The sequence below is a fragment of the Moschus berezovskii genome, chromosome 23 (assembly GCF_049115385.1).
Source record: "Moschus berezovskii isolate FMDL1 chromosome 23, NW_MosBer_1.0, whole genome shotgun sequence".
Taxonomy (NCBI): domain Eukaryota; kingdom Metazoa; phylum Chordata; class Mammalia; order Artiodactyla; family Moschidae; genus Moschus; species Moschus berezovskii.
The window spans coordinates 39665266-39685377 of record NC_142482.1 but is presented as its reverse complement, the minus strand read 5'-3'; the positions used below and the strand labels follow the sequence as shown (position 1 = coordinate 39685377).

General features: G+C 40.8%; 1 long non-coding RNA gene across 7 annotated transcripts in view; it reads right to left on the bottom strand.

Moving 5' to 3' along the window:
• The window catches only part of LOC148774150 (uncharacterized), a 29679-nt gene that overhangs the window by 5698 nt on the left and 3869 nt on the right, over positions 1-20112 (bottom strand). For 4 of the 7 annotated variants that reach the window (XR_016035999.1, XR_016035995.1, XR_016035993.1 and 1 more), the window contains exon 2: positions 527-1300. This is a non-coding gene — a long non-coding RNA (uncharacterized LOC148774150). Of the gene's footprint in view, positions 1-526; positions 10524-20112 lie in introns of all 7 variants that reach the window. The other 3 variants (XR_016035994.1, XR_016035996.1, XR_016035997.1) reach the window with 3 other exon arrangements.

The window sequence follows — 20112 nt, the reverse complement described above, 5'->3', positions numbered from 1 at the left end:
ATGGCTGCAATCAGCATCTGCAGTGATTTTGGAGCCCAAAAAAACAAAGTCTGACACTGTTTCCACTGTTTTTCCATCTATTTCCCATGAAGTGATGGGACCAGATGCCATGATCTTTGTTTTCTGAATGTTGAGCTTCAAGCCAACCTTTTCACTCTCCTCTTTCACTTTCATCAAGAGGCTTTTGAGTTCCTCTTCACTTTCTGCCATAAGGGTAGTGTCATCTGCATATCTGAGGTTATTGATATTTCTCCCAGCAATCTTGATTCCAGCTTGTGCTTCTTCCAGCCCAGCGTTCCTCATGATGTACTCTGCATATAAGTTAAATAAGCAAGGTGACAATATACAACCTTGACGTACACCTTTTCCTATTTGGAACCAGTCTGTTGTTCCATGACTGGTGAGTAATTATTATCTTTGTGTTACAAGAAGCAGAACCTCCGAAAATAACACTGAGCACTCATGGGTAGCTAATTAGAACCTGGGGTTCCTTCTTCTCCCAGTGAGTGAAGCTGCAAGAAGTTACCTTCTGGGACTTCCCTGGTGGTTCAGTGGCAAACATTCCACATTCCCAATGCAGGGGTCCTGGGTTCAATCCCTGGTCAGAGAACTGGATCCCACATGCCAACTATTAACAAGATCCCACATGCTGCAATGAAGAACCAATACAAATAAATAAATATAAATATTTATTTTAAAAAAGAAGTCACCTTCTAAGGGGGATCTGTGGTGTTTTTAACAATTGGCAGAGGAGACTGTAATTTACCATGGGGCCCCAGGTCTCCAGTTATTGGGCAGTTAACATTTCCAAACACCTGCAATGTATTATCTCCTGCTGCTGCTGCTGCTAAGTCGATTAAGTCGTGTCTGACTCTGTGCGACCCCCTAGACGGCAGCCCACCAGGTTCCTTTGTTCCTGGGATTCTCCAGGCAAGAATACTGAAGTGGGTTGCCATTTCCTTCTCCTGTATTATCTCCCACTACATAACAAATTACCCCAAAACAAGAGGATTGAAACAACTCACAGCATCTCAGAGTTTCTGTGGGTCAGCAACGCAAGCACAGCATAAGCTGGGTCATCTACTTTAGGGTGTCTACAAGACTGCAATAAAGATGTTGGCAAGAGTGGGGCTCATCTGGACTCAACTAGGAAAGGATCTATTTTCAAACTTACATTTTTTTTTTAGCAGGATTCAGTTCCTTGAGGGTTGATGTACTGAGGGCCTCAGACCCTCACCGGCTGTTGGACAGGGGAGACTTCTCAGTTTTTTACCATAGGTCTCTCCAACATGGCAGTTTGCTTCATCAAAGACAGTAAAGGAGTTTCTCAGCAAGATGAAAATCACAGACTTTTATAATCTACTCAAGGAAGCAATGTCTTTTCCCTTCCCCATATTCTTTTGGTTAGAAGTAAGTCACTAGATCCAGCCCACACTCAAGGGGAGGGGATTTCACGAGTATGAATACCAGTGGAGGAGGATCATTAGAGGACACTGCAGGAGTCTGTTCACCACACCCTGTCAACAGCTGACACTAACCCAGAATCCTTGGTGCCTAAGCAGTTTGTGTCTCCTCATTGATAAGGTAGCTTTCCCCTCCCCGCCTTTTTTAAAGCTATTTATTTGGCTGCACTAAGTCTTGGTTGCAGCATGTGATATCTAGTTCCCTCACCAGGGATCGAATCTGGACCCTCTGCATCAGGAGCCTGGAGTCTTAGCCAATGGATCATCAGGGAAGTCCTGGTAAGGTGGCTCTTGCACTGCTTGCCTTACGATGAGAGCAGTAATGTGGCAGGATCCCTCCACTATCCCATGCTCCCACCCTGCATGCCCAGAAGGGTGCCCAGTTTGCTTGTTTATGGAAAGAAGAGGAGGAATGGGACTCGTGCCCTCTTTTTACTTGCTGACGCTGAATTGAAACCTATTTCTTAATCTACAGCATATGGTACTGTGGTTTTCTGTTGAGTCTTGGTGAACAGGTGGGTGACCCTACAGGGACGCACTCTGCATGACAATCACATCTGATTTTTTTCCCCTCTCTCAGCCAAGTCCCTTCTTTTTGCCTCCTGAGTCGTTTCACCCCTGAACACTGCTTTCTGGCTATTTTCATGGCTTCTGTCTGTAGCTTGAAGGACAGATTCTGCCCACCCTTTGCTCACCAGCCAATTCTGAAACCCTAGTCTAAGCACAAGATGTCTAGGAGCATGGTTCTGACATTCTTTATCAACTTTCTTCCACACCACCAGCACACGCACACGCGTGTGCACACACACACACACATGCATTCTAGTGGGAACTGATAGCTACGGTCCTGTGTATATACCCCTTTAAGTATACACACATGTATTTAACAATATATACATCAAACAGTCTTCATGGTTCCCTACACTCACTATTAACGCACAAACTAAACCATGCCTTCTTCCGTAATTAGTATTTCCCTTTCTACTAAGTGCAGATAAAATCTCCAGCTTTATTTTTCTATTGTCCACACCAAGCAGCATTCAGAATCTTAGTTCCCAGATCAGGGATCGAATCTGTGACCCTGCAGTGGAAGCACAGTCATTTGTTTGGGCGGGGGTTGTTTTGTTTTCAATATGCTTTTTGTATTTTTATTTTTGGCCACACTGTGTGGCATGTGGGATCTTAGTTCCCCAATCAGGGATCAAACCTGCGCCCTCTTCATTGGAAGGCAGAGTCTTAACTACTGGACCGCCAGGGAAGTCCCTGTTTTGTTTTTTGAAGTGTGAAATCTTAATCACTGGACCACCAGGGAAGTCCACTTAAATTCAGTATAGTATCTGACACACAATAAACATGGAATAGATGTTTAACTCACTTAATTCTCACAACAACCGTAAGTAGTTACTGTTACTCTGTTTCAGGGTGAGCAAAAGGAGACATATGTGGCAACTGAGGAACTGCGTACACTAATATATTTGACTTACTGGATTAAAAATATACTAAAATTATTTTCACCTTTTTTTTTCACTGAATAAATATGGCTACTAGAAAATTTTTAATTGCATACGTATGCATTCTACTTCTACTGAACTGTGCTCATCGAGATAACACAAATTATCTCTACACTGCCCACATCTTACTTAATTCAAAATTTTCAACTTTTATTAATTTCAATTCTAAATGTATTAATAATTAGGGGTGGGTGCACTATGCAGCTTGTAGAATCCTAGTTCCCTGACCAGGGATCAAACCCAAGTCTGGCACTGGTCTAACCACTGGACGACCAAGGGACTCCCTAAATGTAAATTTTTAATTTTTTAACAGCTTTCTTGAGATGTAATTTACATACCATATAATTCACCCATTTAAAGTATATAATTCAACACATTTTAATAAATTTACAGAGTTGTTTCAACCAGCATCACAATTTTTGAAGATTTCCATCACCCCCCAAAGAAATCCCTTATCCATGACCTTCCCCCACCTCAAATCCCTCAATCCTCTGGCAACCACTATTTCCTATTTCCATAGATCTGTCTATTCTGGAGATTTCATAGAAATGAAATCATTTGTCATCTTTTGTGTCTGGCTTCTTTTACTCAGTATATTTAAGACTCAACTAGGTTGTAACACTTATCAGTACTTGACTTTTTATTACAGAATAATATTCTACTGTATGAATATATCATGTTATGATCATTGCTTAAAATTTATATTTTAAGGCAGGACAAGAAAAACTAAACATTAAATTATCTGTTTGGATCTCCGCCCTCCCCTCCCTAACCACATCCTGTAAGTGTGAGAGAACCTCCTCTCTCATAACATGCTATTTTCTAAGTGTGAAATAACTTGCAAGAATGACAGTGAATCCCAGTCTTGCACTAAGCATTTTAATAACACCTAGCAAGGAAATGGCAACCCACTTCAGTGTTCTTGCCTGGAGAATCCCAGGGACAGGGGAGCCTGGTGGGCTTCCATCTATGGGGTCACACAGAGTCGGACACGACTGAAGTGACTTAGCAGCAGCAGCAGCAGCTGCAAAGAGGAGTGAAAAAGCTGGTTTGAAACTCAACACTCAAAAGACAAAGATGATGGCACCTGGTCCTATCACTTCATGGCAAATAGGTGGGGAAACAATGGAAACAGTGACAGATTTTATTTTCTTGGGCTCCAACATCACGGCAGATGGTGATTGTAGCCATGAAATTAAAAGATGCCTACTCCTCGGAAGGAAAGTTATGAACAACCTGCTGCTGCTGCTAAGTCACTTCAGTCGTGTCCGACTCTGTGCAAACCCATAGATGGCAGCCCACCAGGCTCTGCCATCCCTGGGATTCTCCAGGCAAGAACACTGGAGTGGGTTGCCATTTCCTTCTCCAATGCATGAAAGTGAAAAGTGAAAGTGAAGTCGCTCAGTCGTGTCCGACTAGTAGCGACCCCATGGACTGCAGCTTACCAGGCTCCTCTGTCCATGGGATTTTCCAGGCAAGAGTACTGGAGTGGGTTGCCATTGCCAGTGGTCATGTATGGATGTGAGAGCTGGACTATAAAGAAATCTGAGCACCAAAGAATTGATGCATTTGAACTGTGATGTTGAAGAAGACTCTTGAGGGTCCCTTGGACTGCAAGGAGATCAAACCAATCCATCCTAAAGGAAATCAGTCCTGAATATATTCATTGGAAGAACTGACGTTGAAGCTGAAGCTCCAATACTTTGGCCACCTAATGCAAAAAACTGACTCATTTGAAAAGACCCTGATGCTGGGAAAGATTAAAGGCTGGAGAAGAGGACGACGAGGATGAGATGGCTGGATGGCCTCACTGACTCAATCGACATGAGTTTGAGCAAGCTCCAGGAATTGGTGAGGACAGGGAAGCCTAGCGTGCTGCAGCTCATGGGGTTGTAAAGAGTTGGACACAACCAAGTGAGTGAACAACAACAAACAACAAAGCTGGAAATTATTACATAACCACCAATACCCAGGCCACCTCATCTGACTAGAAATAAAGTGAAGGCACTTTCTCGCTTTTATTCAAACTCAGTCTATCTACTTTTGTTTATTCAGCTGAAAAGAATCAGGAAAAACAAAAAGACCATACCTTCCCCTCACTCCACAAGAACCATGCATTAAAAGTAAGTATCCTAACTCTTGAGGCCCCTTATTACTGTAATTTCTAAATATGCCCCACCTGACTTCCAAACCGAACCAGCTCAATACTTAAAAGTCATGCTGTTTTTAGTTGTCTAGTCGTGTCCGGCTTTTTTGCGACCCCATTGACAATAGCCCACCAGGCTCCTCTGTCCACAAGAGTTCCCAAGCAAAAAGGCTGGAGTGGGTTACCATTCCTTCTCCAGGGGATCTTCCCCAACCCAGGGATCGAACCCACATCTCCTGTATTGGCAGGTGGATTCTTTACCATGGGCCACCAGGGAAGCCCTTAAAAGTCATAGTAGCATATTAACTCATGTTCATGGCCCTCTACAGTATTCTGTTCCATACCGGTATTCAGTTAGTATACATTAATAAGCCATACTGATTGCTAAAGAAAACAAAATAGCAACTGATAAACAGTAAAATAAGTGATATCAATCCTAACATATACTCATTAGCAATGTCTAGGCTAACACAGGGTCTATCAATAGAGGAATTCCTGTCATTGCAGGAGACACATTCGTGGTACCACCTGCCAGTTCAGTCACAAGCTCTGTGGCTAGGGCTGGACATTCTTCATTCTACATTTATAAAAATCATCACTTTGTTAAATCCTCATACTGCTAAAATCTCTAAATAATATATTTGTTTGGCTTCTCCTTTGTTCTTATCATTACTGTACTGTTATTCTTTGACAACAATTGTGCAGTGTTTTCGTATCTATAAATGCCAAGAACTTAAAATATGAGGAATAAACAGAATGAAGTGAGGAAGTCTGGATACATTTTTTTATATTTATTTTCATTATTTTTGTTTATTTGGCTGCACTGGGTCTTAGTATAAAACCAGGCATCAAACCCAGGCCCCCTGCATTGGGAGCCCCCAGGGAAGCTCCTGGATACATTTTTAACATTGCTTTTAAATTTTATAAACGTTAATCTTGTGGATCTGAAAGGGAACAAGGAAACAATGACATGCATCACAGTCTGAAACATATGATATTGTACAAAAACTATGACAAGTAGTAATGACTTTAATACTGTGTAAGATTCAGTTCAAAGTTAATAGTAATTGGCTTTTCTAATACTTAAAAAAAAAATGTTTTCGACAAAACTCACCTGAGGCTTATAATTGTTAGCAATGTAAATACTGGTTCTAAAGCTATGTAAAAGTTGAAAGTACTCAAAACATTGTCAGTGCTCAGAACTCAAAATAATTAGCAATGATCACAAAGAATTTAAAGAGCACTATATTAAAAAGCAGAGACATTACTTTGCCAACCAAGGTCCGTCTAGTCAAGGCAATGGTTTTTCCCGTGGTCATGTATGGATGTGAGAGTTGGACTGTGAAGAAGGCTGATTGCCGAAGAATCGATGCTTTTGAACTGTGGTGTTGGAGAAGACTCTTGAGAGTCCCTTATACTGCAAGGAGATCCAACCAGTCCATTCTAAAGGAGATCAATCCTGGATGTTCATTGGAGGGACTGATGCTAAAGCTGAAACTCCAATACTTTGGCCACCTCATGCGACGAGTTGACTCACTGGAAAAGACTCTGATGCTGGGAAAGGTTGGGGGCGGGAGGAGAAGGGGACGACGGAGAATGAGATGGCTGGATGGCATCACCGACTCTGTGGACATGAGTTTGAGTGTACTCCGGGAGTTGGTGATGGACAGGGAGGCCTGGCGTGCTGTGATTCAGGGGGTCGCGGAGAGTCGGACACGACTGAGCGACTGAACTGAACTGAACTGACTGATGAACTGGATTCACACACTGAAGTATCTGCTCTAAAACTCTTGAAATAAATTTTATCATAAAATCAACAAAACATTGAAAAGGTGCCAAAGAGTCTCAGTCCAACTTTTTAATTTTACTGGAGTACAGTTGATTTACAATATTTTATTAGTCTCAGATGTAAAACAGCAAAGTGATTCAAAGTGAAAGTGTTAGTTGTTCAGTTGTATCCAACTCTTTGTGACCCCATGGACTGTAGCTTCTGTCCATGGAATTCTTCAAGCAAGAATACTGGAGTGGGTAGCCAATTCCTTCTCCAGGGGATCTTCCTGACCCAGAAATCGAACCCAGGTCTCCCTGATTGCAGCAGATTCTATTATTGTCTGAGCCACCAAAATCCCAAGCTCCTGATTCATCCTCCCACCTCTAACATTTCCCATTTGGTAATCATATGCTTGTTTTCAGTATCTGTGTTGATTTTCATTTTGTAAAAAAGTGCATTTGTATAATTTTTTAAAATTAGGTTCCACATATGATGGAAATCATCTCTGACTTATTTCACTCAGTATGATACTCTCTAGGCCCATCCATGTTGCTGCAAATGGCATTATTTTGTTCTTTTTTATGTCTGAGTAATGTGTCATTATATATACATGTACCGCATCATCTTTATCCATTCCTGTCAATGGACACTTAGTTTGCTTCCACGTCTTGGCTATTGTAAACAGTGCTGCAATGAATACTGAGGTGCAAGTGTCTTTTCCAACTATGAGCTTCCGTGGAAATATGGCCAGGAGTGGGATTGCTGGATCACACGGTACTTCTATTTTTAGTTTTTTAAGGAACCTCCATACTGTTCTCCATAGTGGTTATACCAATTTACATCCCCACCCACAGTGTAAGAGGGGTCCCTTTTCTCCACATCCTTTCCAGCATTTATTGTTTGTAGCCTTGTTTTAAAGAACTAAATATTTTAATTTTCTCGGGTATGTATTCACTTTTTTACCAATTAAAATACCCTTTATTGGCATCGTCTCTTTCTTTTTTCATGTCCCTACTTTTTTAAAATTTATTTTTAATTGGAGGATAATTGCTTTACAACACTATGTTGTTTTCTGTGTTTCTAGACTTTTTGATGATGGCTATTTGTCGGAATGGTACGAGGGAGCACTTCCCTGTAGTTTTGATTTGCATTCTCTGATAATTAGTGATGTTGAGCATCTTTTCATGTGCTTTTTTGGCCATCTGTATGTCTTCTTTGCAGAAATGTTGATTTAGATCTGCTGCCCATTTTTCAAAAAGTACTACAGAAGGAGAAAGATAGTTCTTATAAGGTAGGTAAATCCTTTGACTGTTTTGTCTAAACTAGGTATGAACCTTGGAATGGCTTGCTCTGTTACTTTTACATAGTTACAGAAAAATTAACTACTGTATTCCAAATACAATTTTGAATGCAACAATAGCTTTCAATCCTGGACTATGCTGGTAAAAATTATTTGTGAATGCATACTATAGTATTTCACTTCTAAAATTCTCAGGCACTAGAGAACTGAAATTTCTCTACATGCATGACACAGAAACATCAGTGTTATTGTAAGGTTTCATATTACTCTCCAGAATCCTCTAGAGGATTCTGGGTGTGAAGAAAACATCACCAGACACAAAGCTGAAAACAGCAACAAAGCCCTGAATAGATATGAAGATTCTGTCAGAGGTTCAGAGGAGAAGCAAGTAGGGTAAGGGGAGAGGTGGTGGGGAGAACGGGAGAGACTGAGCAAACTGCACTGTATCCAACAGTGCTCTGAGACTGAAGAGGGAGAGGCATGAGTGGTGTCAGGTGCCACAGAGAAGACTAGGAAAAGGCCTCTGAGGACCACTGGAAGACAGTGTGAGTTAAGTAGCGAGAAGAGGGATTGCAGAAGCAAAGAGAGGTGAGAATTGAGGAAACTAAACTGTACACCATTTCTTTCATTGCAGCACAGGGAAGATCGTTGCTACACAGGTCAGCTAAAGCCTTTGTGAAATGCTGATTTGAAGGCAGAAAAGAGGAAGCACAAGAGGAACTAATAATCTTAAGGAAAAAGAAAACTATGAAGACAGTAACTCTAAAGGAGTTATGATCAAGACAACAGATAGTTTGGAACTGGTTTTATCTCCAGAGAAATACTTTAGAACTAGCTGTCTGTTTTCCAAGCTACGATCGCAGATTCCTGAAGCGAATATGTCTGTCTTGTTCACTGGTATCCACGTGCCTGGGCACAGTGCCTAACATAGTCTTTTAATAAAAGTTTGTTTCTAATAGACTCTCTTTTCAGTATTTTGGGAGTACATGCTTAATGAGTGTCCTCAGTGGTCCGTGGCCTACCTCTGTTATTACAAAGAGAAAGAGTAGTTTCCATGAGCAGTTTGCAAAGATCTTGGCTTCCCTAGAAAGTACTCAGTTTGACAAAAGAGAAGGATCCCTTTGCTTCTTTCATCAGCCAAAAAAAAAAACTGTAGAAAGACTTTCTCTCCTTACATTTTATAATTACATATAGAATCCCCAAAAACCTAAGTGCACAAAGATGCAGTTGTCTACTTCTCTGCAAATGGTCTGTTCTTCCTCACAAATCCCCCATCTATGAACTTAGGAGTGCCCACTGGACAAGATCATCAAGAGCCTTGTAAGCCATTCCAAAGAGATTTAGATTTTACCCCATAGGTGAAGGATAAAAGTCATCATTAAAGATGACTGAGTAGTCAGATGACACAGTTTTGAGTCAGAAACATCACCAAGACACAGTACAGAGGAAACCTGGGAGTGGGGCAATGGAGTGAGACAAATGCTCAGATAAAGGCAGGGAGTCAGCGGCCACCACCTAGGAAAGACCTAAAACAGGACACAGTGGGAATGGAAGGAGGCGGCAGTTTAAAAATGTCAGAAACTGGCAATTAATTAAATGGGAAGGATACAGGAGAGGAATAACAACATAATTAACAAAATAGTGAAGCACTGAATATCAACAGCAAAGAAAATACTCTTGAAAAGAAAAAAAAAAATCTCATCCTGGTAGTTTCACATCCTAAGAGTCAGGCTCTTCATCTGAATCCTTCTGTGGTACTCTGTGGGAACAGGGAGGGGACTTTAGAACTATCACTTTGGGGTCATTTCCTAAGCAGCAGAATTCTTAGGATGGGAGGGAAAACATTCCAGTTTCTCAGGGATTCACTGAGGTGAATCCTCAGGGTAAGATCAATGACAACACTGTGTTGACCCCAGACCAAGGTCTGACTGTGAGAGATACAGTTTCTCAAGTCTCTCTGATAGATAAATCCATCAGCTTCTGGACTCTACCTAATCCTCCAGTCCTAATGTCCTTAATCCTACATCTGAGTTCAGTCATGCCAGCACCCACAGAGTAAAGTCTGAGACCTCAGCAACAAGAGAAGCAGAGGTGGACTCACTGAGACAGCCAAAGAAAAGAGGGAGAGATGGGAAAACACAAAATAACAGAAGATCTGACTATATCACCTGAGTAGTGCCTTTCATTCTCCTGTGTTTTCCAATAACCAGATCATCTGCCATCTTCTTTTTCTTCAAGAACCAATCAGAGGATTTCCCTGGCAGTCCAGTGGTTAAGACATTGCAGGGGGTGCAGGTTCAATCCCTGGTTAGGGAGCCAAGATCCTACATGCCTTGTAGCCAAAAAAACAAAACATAAAGCAGAAGCAATGTTGTAACAAATTCAATAAGGACTTTAAAAAAAACAAAAAGAATCAATCAGAACTCAAATCTGCATTCCGGGAAACAGGAATTTTCAGGAAGCCCAGGGGTATCTTTTCAGGACCTTGGAGAGCAGAAGGCAGTTGCTCTTGAGGAAATCTCACATCTCAACATACAGATGAGAAAAAGAATAAAGGGTTGGAGTCACCTACGGGAGAGCATTCAGGTAAGGCACAAAGACGAGGAACATAAGATCCAAAAGGGCCCTATAAAGCACCTGAACAACTCTCTTCAGCTGCTTAGCTTAAAAGGAATCTATAGGGAATTGAGACTTTTTCAGTTTCCTTGGAAGAAACACATACAAAAAGTACCTTTGGTTGATGGTCCTAAAAAGAGCATTACAAACAAGAATCAAAATACCATAAAGGTAAAGAATCGCACCCAGGCAGGATAACACAAGAGCTGCCAACTCAAGGTTAGTCCTTGGGTCTCCTGACACCTGTGCAGCGCTTTTTTCTTTATAGCTGTTGAGTGATTTAGGTCTAGATTCTCCTTCTGATGCTGCCATACACCAGCTGTGTGACCTTAGGCAAATTACTCTTTCAAGCCTTTATTTCCTTCTTTGAACTAAGGCTTCCGATCTGTCAAGACACTATGTGGAGATGGGAAAACAAAGACAATTTCTGCTCTCAAGTAGCTCCCAGTGTAGTGGAGGACAGATATAAAAACATCAATAATTCAAGAACCCTGTAAAAATACAGAAGTATTGCAGAGAAAAATGTTAATAACTTGGAGGTGGGAGCAAGATTAGGAGGAATCCAGAAGAAATGCGAAGTAGGGCACTAGATTTCAGGAACTGCAAATAACTTAGTTCTGACGGATGGTAATTTGGCAGTGAGGAGTAATAAAACCTTCCACGTATACTGCTGTTTTGGAAGTCAAAGGAGTCAAAGCACGTACGCCAAGAGCTACCCCATGAGGAAAAAATTCCTTAACTCAACACACATTTATATAATACCTTCTATATACTCCCTGTACTAGGAGCAGACTCTTCTCCTTTCGGTCCCCTCCCTAAAATACAGCCAGCTTGAGAACCAAGAAAACCAAATTCTGCACTCTTTCCTAGGAGGTAAAAGTGCCTCTTCTGTCCATATCAAGTAAGGTGAGTGGAAGAGCGCTTGACAATCCCATGATTCCTCTACTGAAGTGTCACTCAGATTTGAAAAGAGGTTTTGCCTACAGACGGACGGATGACAGAGATGACCTCTGGTATAACCCCGTGGCACCAAGTAATTGAGCAAGGTGGTACGATGACACAGAGCCAGATGACCAAAAGTGGCAAATTTCCCAGGCTCGGCTGACAATAAGAGCATACATAAAGTGGTTAGAAAAGTCATCATTATGTCTATTTTCAACCTCCTCTACTTAGTACCAATTCTCTTAGCATCCCAAAACCAAATATGTACATATGACTGAGTAGCAGCCAGTTTTATACTACAATCTGACTAGTCCACTGACCAACTTGATGTCTACACCAAGGACCTCTGGAAATGGTAGTGTCATGGAAAATTCTCTCTGGTGAAGTGTCTGGAGATACCAGAGAATTTTTTAAAAAGATTTATTTCTGTACTTGGCTGTGCCAGGTCTTCACTGCAGCATGGGACGCGGCATGTGAACTCTTAGTCATAGCAGATGGGATCTAGTTCCCTGACCGAGGATAGAACTGGACCCCCCACATTGGAAGCACAGAGTCTTAGCCAGGAGCCAGTGGACCACCAGGGAAGACCCGACACCTGTGAATTTTAATATTTCTATTGTACTATAGAGAAACCTGTATGCAGGTCAGGAAGCAACAGTCAGAACTGGACATGGAACAACAGACTGGTTCCAAATAGGAAAAGGTGTACGTCAAGGTTGTATATTGTCACCTTGCTTATTTAACTTATATGCAGAGTACATCATGAGGAACGCTGGGCTGGAAGAAGCACAAGCTGGAATCAAGATTGCTGGGAGAAATATCAATAACCTCAGATATGCAGATGACACCACCCTTATGGCAGAAAGTGAAGAGGAACTCAAAAGCCTCTTGATGAAAGTGAAAGAGGAGAGTGAAAAGGTTGGCTTGAAGCCCAACATTCAGAAAACAAAGATCATGGCATCTGGTCCCATCACTTCATGGGAAATAGATGGAAAAACAGTGGAAACAGTGTCAGACTTTATTTTTTTGGGCTCCAAAATCACTGCAGATGCTGATTGCAGCCATGAAATTAAAAGACGCTTGCTCCTTGGAAGGAAAGTTATGACCAACCTTGATAGTATATTAAAAAGCAGAGACATTACTTTGCCAACCAAGGTCCGTCTAGTCAAGGCAATGGTTTTTCCCGTGGTCATGTATGGATGTGAGAGTTGGACTGTGAAGAAGGCTGATCGCCGAAGAATCGATGCTTTTGAACTGTGGTGTTGGAGAAGACTCTTGAGAGTCCCTTATACTGCAAGGAGATCCAACCAGTCCATTCTAAAGGAGATCAATCCTGGATGTTCATTGGAGGGACTGATGCTAAAGCTGAAACTCCAATACTTTGGCCACCTCATGCGACGAGTTGACTCATTGGAAAAGACTCTGATGCTGGGAAAGGTTGGGGGCGGGAGGAGAAGGGGACGACAGAGAATGAGATGGCTGGATGGCATCACCGACTCTGTGGACATGAGTTTGAGTGTACTCCGGGAGTTGGTGATGGACAGGGAGGCCTGGCGTGCTGTGATTCATGGGGTCGCGGAGAGTCGGACACGACTGAGCGACTGAACTGGACTGAACTGAACTGATACTGGGTTGAATAGTGCCCCCTCCTAATTCATGTCCACTAGGAACCTCAGAATGTAATCTTTTTTGGAAATAGGATCTCTATAGGTGTAATGAAGTTAAAATAAGGTCATATTGGACTAAGACGGGTGTTAGTCCAAAGACTGACATTCTTATTAGAAGAGGGAGTTTTGGACACAGACATACAAACACACACACGTGAAGAACACCGTGTGACAGTGGAGAGAAAGACTGTCAGGGAACACAAAGGACTGCCAGCAAACCCAAGAAGCTAAAAGAGAGGCATGGATCAGATTCTCCCTCAGAGCCTCTGGAAGCAATCAACCTGACCAACACTTTGATTTCAGTTTTCCTCCAGACGTGTGAGAGAATAAATTTTGTTCTTCTAAGCCACCAGTTCGTGAGACCTTGTTATGGCAACCCTAGGAAACCAATATATACCCCCCAGAATACACGTTCTCCTCCTACATGCTCTAGGATTTAGGATATTTTCCATTTTCTCGGACAGAAAAGGATAGATATCAATGTTAGTAACTGTCTTAGCACATGGGAAGAAGTACTGGTGAGAGCAGCAGACTCACTCAGCAATTGAAATCAAAACAGCAACATCACAGGTCATGTAATGGGCAAGGGAATTTATTTCTGAAGGCTCTATAGTAAAACCTTTTAATTTCTGCAGTAGTTTGTAAAATATCTACAAATTCTTTGATACTCCAGAGGGTGAAAGAAGGACAGCAGTGAAGAATTTCTGGAACTCAGTAACACATTAGTCATTAAAGAGAGAGAGGGAAAAACCTCAGGTTGTACCTGTTGAGCTCCAGATGTCTTAGTTTCAGGAAAGAGAGATAAGCCAGAAACAAATTTTGAGAATCTTTTTTAGCATACAAATTCGCAGATCTCAAACGAGCTTCTCGGGCCAAATGCCTAAGAATGAGCTGGGGAAACGCATGAAAACATGGAGTGTCAGTAATACTTAAATTCTATAGTTAAAAATTTACTATTAGTAAGAGATTATGATATAAGAAATAGTCAAACATCAACATCAATTATTTCTTCTTTATCCAAGCAATGAAGCACATGGTTTGCTTATCAGAAATTGGGGGGGGCGGATCTCCATGAATAACAGCCAAAAAAAAAGATAAAAGAATCTGTTTTTTAAAAACAAGGATCTTATTGAAGAAATGAAATGAGAACTGAATGAATGGAAGAAGGCAAACCACATTCCTGACTGGGAAGACAATAAAAAAATGCCGACTATACCCAAATTATACATTTAACCCTTTTCTGTTTAGAATCACAATAGGTTTTTTAACTTCCTTTGAGGGGGGACAACAGTAAAAAAAAAAAAAACAACTGATTTAGAGTTTATATATGGAATACATGTCCAAGAACATCTAAGAAAATTCAATGAAATAAAATCTGTGGTGTTGGTGTAAGAGATATAGATTAAAATCAGAATCAAAAATCCAAAAACAGATCTTATTATGAAACAATTTCAGATATGACAAGTGTGAAATTTAATTCAACAAAAACAGGATGATTATTTAATAAATGAAGCTAGCACAACTAGCCATCCATCTGATCCATCTAACACGTGCTATTCAACAAAAGCCACTAGCCACATGTGGCCACTGATCAACTAAAACATGCCTAGTCTGAACTGATATTTGATATAAGTGTAAAATACACACTGCATTTCAAAGATTTAATTTGTTTAAAATAAATTATATGTAAAAATAATATTTTTATATAGTGGGTTAAGTTGGTGAAATAAAATATACTATTAACTTCACCTGTTTCTTTTTATTTTTTTTAATGCAGCTTGACTGAAAACTTAAAATTACATAAGTATCTTGCATTCCATTTCTATTGGACAGCACTGCTCTAGAGAAAAATAAAGATCTTCCTTTACATCATATATTTTTAAAAATTTATTTAATTTCTACAACTTTTTATTCACGGAAGATTTCAAGTTACATCATATTTTTAAAAATAAAGATATAAATGTAAAAAATAAAAAACACTGTAGGAAAACGTAGGAAAGTAAGTTAGAATCTGGGGTCAGACTGGATTTCTTAATGACAGTATGTCGTGTGGTATGTATGTATATATTGACGCAAAAGACAGACAATGCAACAGGAAAAACAGCCAAAGATTGGAAATGCACAGAAAACAAATCCCAGTAACAAACAAACAATAACAACAAAAAGATACTCAAAATTACTAAGGAAAAAAAAAATGTGATTCCAATAACCAAACATACCTTTTCTGGCCAGAAAGAAATAAAAATATAGATAATAACCATCTCTTCTGAGGATGTGGGAAAGGGGAAAGCTCAAACATTGCTGTCAAGGTAAATGCAAATAATAATCAGTTCAGTTCAGTTCAGTTCAGTCGCTCAGTCATGTCCAACTCTCTGCGACCCCATGAATCACAGCACGCCAGGCCTCCCTGTCCATCACCAACTCCCGGAGTACACTCAAACTCATGTCCATAGGGTCAGTGATGCCATCCAGCCATCTCATTCTCTGTCGTCCCCTTCTCCTCCCGCCTCCAACCTTTCCCAGCATCAGAGTCTTTTCCAATGAGTCAACTCGTCGCATGAGGTGGCCAAAGTATTGCAGTTTCAGCTTTAGCATCAGTCCCTCCAATGAACACCCAGGATTGATCTCCTTTAGAATGGACTGGTTGGATCTCCTTGCAGTACAAGGGACTCTCAAGAGTCTTCTTCAACACCACAGTTCAAAAGCATCGATTCTTTGGCGATCAGCTTTCTTCACAGTCCAACTCTCACATCCATACATGACCACGGGAAAAACCATTGCCTTGACTAGACGGACTTTGGTTGGCAAAGTAATGTCTCTGCTTTTTAATATACTATCAAGGTTGGTCGTAACTTTCCTTCCAAGGAGCAAGCGTCTTTTAATTTCATGGCTGCAATCAGCATCTGCAGTGATTTTGGAGCCCAAAAAAATAAAGTCTGACACTGTTTCCACTGTTTTTCCATCTATTCCCCATGAAGTGATGGGACCAAATGCCATGATTTTTGTTTTCTGAATGTTGAGCTTCAAGCCAACCTTTTCACTCTCCTCTTTCACTTTCATCAAGAGGCTTTTGAGTTCCTCTTCACTTTCTGCCATAAGGGTGGTGTCATCTGCATATCTGAGGTTATTGATATTTCTCCCAGCAATCTTGATTCCAGCTTGTGCTTCTTCCAGCCCAGCGTTCCTCATGATGTACTCTGCATATAAGTTAAATAAGCAAGGTGACAATATACAGCCTTGATGCCCTCCTTTTCCTATTTGGAACCAGTCTGTTGTTCCATGTCCAGTTCTAACTGTTGCTTCCTGACCTGCATACAGGTTTCTCAAGAGGCAGGTCAGGTGGTCTGGTATTCCCATCTCTTTCAGAATTTTCCACAGTTTATTGTGATCCACACAGTCAAAGGCTTTGGCATAGTCAATGAAGCAGAAATAGATGTTTTTCTGGAACTCTCTTGCTTTCTCCATGATCCAGCGGATGTTGGCAATTTGATCTCTGGTGCCTCTGCCTTTTCTAAAACCTGCTTGAACATCTGGGAGTTCACGGTTTACATACTGCTGAAGCCTGGCTTGGAGAATTTTGAGCATGACTTTACTAGCGTGTGAGATGAGTGCAATTGTGTGGTAGTTTGAGCATTCTTTGGCATTGCCTTTCTTTGGGATTGGAATGAAGACTGACCTCTTCCAGTCCTGTGGCCACTGCTGAGTTTTCCAAATTTGCTGGCATATTGAGTGCAGCACTTTCACAGCATCATCTTTCAAGACTTGAAATAGCTCAACTGGAATTCCATCACCTCCACTAGCTTTGTTCGTAGTGATGCTTTCTAAGGCCCACTTGACTTCACATTCCAAGATGTCTGGCTCTAGGTCAGTGATCACATTATCGTGACTATCTTGGTCGTGAAGATCTTTTTTGTACAGTTCTTCTGTGTATTCCTGCCACCTCTTCTTAGCCATCTTAATAAACAGTACAGAACTATTCATAAAAATTAGTACTACAGTTGTTCCCCATGGATACCAAAATCCACTGATGCTCAAGTCCCTTCTAAAGAATGGCAGCTCTCCATATCCACAGATGAGGAGCCCACAGATAGAGAGCTAATGTAAATTATATCCTCAACCCAACCTTTTTCACAGTCATAAATCCACTAGCACATAAGGACAAACGTTTAAAGAATCTTTAACACTGTTTATGCAGCAGCAAAACTAAAAAAAAAAATTTTTTATAAAGGAAATTAAGTAAATGCCCATCGTCTGAAAACAGGCTGGAAAATGTACATTACCTACAGAACAAGATCTGTTATGCAATCATTAAAAACTTTTAATGAAAAATATTAGCAAAAAATTTAAAATATGAAAACATCAACACTGGCTCCACTGTAAGCAAAGAGGCCATCTCATAATATGCTGGTGTGGGCATAAATAGGTTGAACCTTATGGGAAGGAAACTGAAAAGACGATTAGGATTTTAAATTTAAATGCCTTTCCCTGGTGGCTCAGATGGTAAAGCATCTGTCTGCAATGCAGGAGACCCGGGTTCGGTCCCTGGGTTGGGAAGATCCCCTGGAGAAGGAAATGGCAACCCATTCCAGTATTCTTGCCTGGAAAAACCCATGGACAGCGGAGCCTATGGGGTTGCAAAGTGTCAGACACGACTGAGCAACTTCACTTTCACAAAGAAGCTCAGTTTTCAGGCATTTGTCCTACTAATACAGATGTTATGACAATATAAAGATACATGTACAAATATGTCAAATAATTATGCTGTACAACCTAAACTAATACAGTGTTTATACATCAAGTATTATCAGAGTAAAACTGAGAGAAATACATATATTACAAGTATGTCCACTATAGCCTTTAATAAGACTTGGGGGATATTCCCTGTGGGTCCAGTGGTTAAGACTTATGCCTTCACTGCCAAGGCCCGGGTTTGATTTCCGGTTGGGGAACTAAGATCCCACAAGCCGCACGGCCAAAAAATAAATACCCAGAAAGGCCCTAAATGTCTTATTTTAACAAATGGCTGAATAAATCATAAGTCTACACAATGAAGTAAAATGTAGACTTGAAAAAGAACAAGATAACTCCAATGTTACTGAACTGGAAAGATAAAAGCCAATGTAAAGTATAAAAAGACTATCTGTAATTTAAATTTTTCATAACTAAAAAAAAAGAAACAACGGTGGGGGAAAGTTAGATGCTTTGCCTTTTTCTGAGTAAGAATTTCAGAAGTCTGGGCAGCTGAACCCTTTCCCTCCTCAACCTACCACAGCACATTCCTCTATATGACTCAGTGGTTCCACGAGATCTTCTATATAAAAGATATACCGTTTCCTGATATAAAAACGATACTAAAGTGTATATTTAAAATTTTTGAATTATCCTTCACATTACTATTATTTATTTTCGCATATTCCTGTGCTGAAAATCCTTTGGTCTAAATCAACACTGCAACTCAGTGTTATTCCACCTCTCCTGAACTACAATCCCTTTTTTAGACAAGGAATACCTCTCCTTGTTTAAAGAATGTCCTTGTATCTTATTACTATATTCACAGTTCTCACCTGATCAAGTTTCACAGGTCATAATAAAGACAAATTTGTGTTAAGATCTCAAATTTCCTTTATTATTTTGCGTGTTATCGTATAGACAGACGAAAATAAGAGACCATAGCATTGTGATCACCCTCTTTCTCAATTATTCTCTCTTGAAAAATACTGAGTACTTCTTTATTGTTCTATGTAAGGGGTCAGCAAACTATGGTCTGCCACCTGTGTTTGTACAGCCCACAAGTGAAGAAATGTGTTTACATTTTTAAATGATTGGGGGTAAAATAAAAAAGAGAATAAAATTTCAAAACAAGCGAAGAATTTATATGAAATTCAAACTTCAGTAACGCTCACCGTTTAGTATCAGTTCAGTTCAGTCACTCAGTCGTGTCCGACTCTTTGCAACCCCATGAATCACAGCATGCCAGGCCTCCCTGTCCATCACCAACTCCCGGAGTACACTCAAACTCATGTCCATCGAGTTGGTGACACCATCCAGCCATCTCATTCTCTGTCGTCCCCTTCTCCTCCTGCCCCCAATCCCTCCCAGCATCAGAGTCTTTTCCAGTGAGTCAACTCGTCGCATGAGGTGGCCAAAGTATTGCAGTTTCAGCTTTAGCATCAGTCCTTCCAATGAACATCCAGGATTGATCTCCTTTAGAATGGGCTGGTTGGATCTCCTTGCAGTCCAAGGGATTCTCAAGAGTCTTCTCCAGCACCGCAGTTCAAAAGCATCAATTCTTCGGCGATCAGCCTTCTTCACAGTCCAACTCTCACATCCATACATGACCACGGGAAAAACCATTGCCTTGACTAGACGGACCTTGGTTAGCAAAGTAATGTCTCTGCTTTTTAATATACTATCTAGGTTGGTCATAACGTTCCTTCAAAGGAGTAAGCGTCTTTTAATTTCGTGGCTGCAATCACCATATGCAGTGACTTTGGAGCCCCAAAAAATAAAGTCTGACACTGTTTCCACTGTTTTTCCATCTATTCCCCATGAAGTAATGGGACCAGATGCCATGATCTTTGTTTTCTGAATGTTGAGCGTCAAGCCAACCTTTTCACTCTCCTCTTTCACTTTCATCAAGAGGCTTTTGAGTTCCTCTTCACTTTCTGCCATAAGGGTGGTGTCATCTGCATATCT